The sequence below is a fragment of the Ailuropoda melanoleuca genome, chromosome 7 (assembly GCF_002007445.2).
Source record: "Ailuropoda melanoleuca isolate Jingjing chromosome 7, ASM200744v2, whole genome shotgun sequence".
Classification (NCBI taxonomy): domain Eukaryota; kingdom Metazoa; phylum Chordata; class Mammalia; order Carnivora; family Ursidae; genus Ailuropoda; species Ailuropoda melanoleuca.
Genome location: NC_048224.1, coordinates 118,529,084 through 118,533,210, shown reverse-complemented (window position 1 = coordinate 118,533,210; position 4,127 = coordinate 118,529,084).

Sequence of the window (4,127 nt, the reverse complement as noted above, 5' to 3'; positions counted from 1 at the left end):
TTAAGGCAAAAGACTTGCAGATTGGGGAAAAAAAGTCAGTCAAAGGATTGGCAAAAGGAAAGTAAGGGAAAAAAAAATAATCCCATAATTTTGAGCATTTTTAGATTCTATTCCACATGAAGTTGTGATGTATGATATAAAATGTTTCAAAACGCCATAGCTTAATTATTTACTCATACAACAGAATGAAGGATTTTACCAAGACCACCTCAAAAATAGATATGAGTATTAGAGGAAGTAAAAAATGTAAAAGATGGTATGACTGTGGTCTACTACTTGAAAATACTGAATTTTTTCTATAAATAATAAAAACAACAATAAGGGTGAAATTCATGAGAAAAGTTAAACATAGATAATAAGTAATCTATTCGCTCTTGATATCTAGGTGCACTTATAGGATATTTTTAATATTCAGGGTGAGTTAGTGGTATAAAAGAATTAGATTCAATTAGTGTGTTAAGTGTATAGTACATTAAATGTAAGAAACAGCAAAGATGGTAGCAATAAATAAAGAATTTGATAAAAAAAAAGTGTGCTCCTTTTAGATAGAAAGACACAAATAAGTCATGATTATGACTTATCTGAGCTAACAGCTATGTGTCCCCTAAATTGGCCACCTATTGGTGACATTCATATGGTCCTATTCTGCCCATATGTGCTCATCCCAAGAAAAACAGATAAAACTCATAACTGTTCAGCAGGATAACTGGCAAGCTACAGCTCTTGGCAAGGCATATTTTCACCTATTCTTATGAATAATTCTAATAGAAGATGTGTGTGTACCATTGGCTGGGTTGTCTTCCATCTGTTGGGGACTTTTTGCTCAAATCTTGACTCTAGTTCTTATAACTACACTTTTGTGGAGAAGCTGGTGGTGGTGGAGAGAAGAGAGAGAAAGACAATGCATAAACATTGCATAACTCAGGGATGCTTGGGTGGCTCAGTCGTTAAGTATCTGCTTTGGCTCAGGTCATGATCCTGGAGTCCCAGGATCAAGCCCCGTGTCACGCTCCCTGCTCAGCAGGGAGTCTGCTTCTCCCGCTGCCCCTCACCCTGCTCATGTGTTCTCTCTCAAGTAAATAAATAAAATCTTTAAAAAAATTTGCATAACTCAGGATTAAATAGTGGTATCCTTTCACCCATGAGTATATTTTCCTAAGTATATTTATCTCCCTAGTAGCTTTCTCCTTGCTTCTCTCTGTGCATTTCAATTTAATTTGATAAGTTATCATCTTAAATTGGTCTGTGAGCATTTCTATTCCATGACATTTGGGATAGCGACCTGGTTTTGTACTTGGAAGCTACTTCTTCATCAAGATAATTGACAAAAGCATGATAATGGTATGATTTGACAAGGCACTACTGCCCTTTAACCCTGGCAAAAGATCTAATGTATCACACTTGTTTTGGAGCTTTACTAGATTCCATTTCTACTCATACCACTCCCCATAGACCAAGGGAATGTTCCCACTTAGAGCATATGCCTCTGTCTTTGAAGATTATGCATTGGGTATTTGGGACTAAAATTCCGAATTCAAGTGATTCTCAGACCAATATCATAATCTGCATGTGCATTTACCCCAGATCTATCCTCGAAGTAGCCAAGAGGAATTGTTTTCAGAGCACATGAACAAAACTTGGTCATATGGACAACTGGTCCACCTCCATGTATTCAAGGCCCACCATAGTGCAGGAGGGAACTATGGATGAAGAGAGTATATATATATATATATAGGCTGGAGGCCAGGGCTGGCTCTCTCCACAGTGCCATATTTCATTATGGCAGTAGAAGGAGTCTAACAATTCCAAATTCAAACCTGGCTTTCCAGGACTTTATAAAGGTATATTTGTCAAAGTGGAAAGATAAGAGTATACTTTATTACACAATCTGTTAACTTGATTTTTAACTTTTAAGTATTTGGACATATGGTATGTGGGCTGCCATTTGTGTCCAACCTTCTTGCAAGTACCAAGGATGGGACTGCCTTTAGGCCTTTATTTTTCTATTTAAAGAAGGGAAGTATAATACCATGTGAAAACAGAATGATTTTTGAAGCAAGAGCGGAACTTCGACTCAAATATTACATAATTCTCAAACAATTTTCTTCTTCTACAAAGTATTTAGCAAATGGGTTGTTTTAAGTTTGAGAAGCATTTCAAACAGAATAACTGAAGTTTAAGGAAAGGCAGGTTTAAATAGATAAACGAGGTCATGGAAACTGGGCAAAATAAGGTTTGGTGGCACAAGTAATGCTTTCTGGAAAAGTTTAGATGTTAGAACAGTGTATGGACTAGACTGATATGAATGTAATATTTCAGTCAGTTGAGCAGATATCAAACTACAATACTTAAGCAAAACAACTCAAGGGCAAAAATCAGTTACTCTTCACCTGATCTGTTATTTGTTGGGAATTTTATTACCTACCAATCCTTTCTTAACAATTTCTGCTGTTAATGTTGTTTGATATATAGAAAAGTAATGATTACACATGCTTTTGAATATTTAATTATGCAATGTTCAAAAGTACTTATTCATGATTTTCCTGACATTTCCTGAAGATGCTGGTAAAGGTGGTCATGGTTTTGACTGTTGAGCAGTCTTTATTAGAAACTTAAAGTTCCTTTCCTGTCAAAGTATAATCTACCATTTTATCATCTATAGTACATAAAAGTAAATTGAGGACCAGGAAAAATAATTAAAAAATGAAGAAACAAAGATAATGTGAAGCACAATAAAGAACTTTAAAAAATGTGAGCTTCTAAAAATTATCAGAAAATTTTAGCATAACCAAACATAAAAGTAACTTCTATAAAAGTAACTTTTAGAACAGTAACTAAAGAAAAAAATGTGTTACTGAATATTTTTAAGAGGGTATAATCTGTATTTAAGAATTGTTGAAGAACAGAAAGGATGTATCTAAAGAATCAATTGGTGTCTTATACACAATAAAAAAATATGAAGTATAAAAATGTGAGGAACCATACATTCTACATGTAATTATTTTTATTTCCAAAAAAAAAAAAGAAAGGAAAGAAAGAATAAGATTGGAGCAAGAGTTGAAAAAAAAACAAATAAAATGTTAAAAAAGAAGTTACTGAAATCAACCTAAGAAAAATATGTATCTTCAAAGAGAGAAACAGTGGCAAACTGCCAAATCTAATGATTTTTGACATATATAATGATGTATTCTGAAAAAAAAATTCAGCATTAAAAAAGTAATATTCACAGAAAAACAAATATATAAATTGGTAAAGTTTGATACAAAAATTTGAACCTAGAACTCTAGACCAACCAGAAATGCCCTCCAATTCTAAGTAAATGCTAAAATTATTTTCAAATGTGCAAGGACTCAGAACTTGTAATACACATGGAAATATATATTTATTTATTTATTTATTTATTTATAAATATATATATTTCTTCTTGAGCATTACCACAAGGAAAGAGTAAGGTAAAAGAAGACATATCAATAAATCAATGTTGGCGGCTATCAAAAGTAACAGCTTTATAATGATCTAGGGAATATCTGACCTTACTAAAGTACTTAAAGAAAAAGGTGACTCTGTGTAAAATATTAAGACAATTTAGTGGGTATTAGTGATTATTGAATATTTCGATGTGTGCTGGCTGTAAGAAATGTGTAACTTAATTTGGCATTCCTGGAGGGAAAAAGAAAGCTCTATAAGGCAGACATAATCCCAATAGAAAAATAGAAAAAAATATATTGTGATTTTGTGAAAAATGATGACATATTGTAGGTACTGATATTATTACACTTAAAATATTCACTTTGAGCAGCACAGGGTTAGTAGAGCTGCATTTCTTTCTTAATGTCTTTAAACATTCTACCAAGTTCTTCAGTCAATAATATTAAACAGTTAAAAATTAAGAGTGACTTATTGTACTGTATGTTGAGAATAACACCAAAAACAAGCAAACAAACAAAACCTTAACAAGAAAAAAAGACATAATTATGGAGAATAAAAAGACAAATGTGGCTTAAATGTATAAACTGACTTTCACCCCAAATTTTCATGGTTTCTTCCATCTTTCTCCTACATACTTCCACTACCACATTGAATCAATCATTTGCATTTAGTGCTTCAATATCATTTATCATTTATCT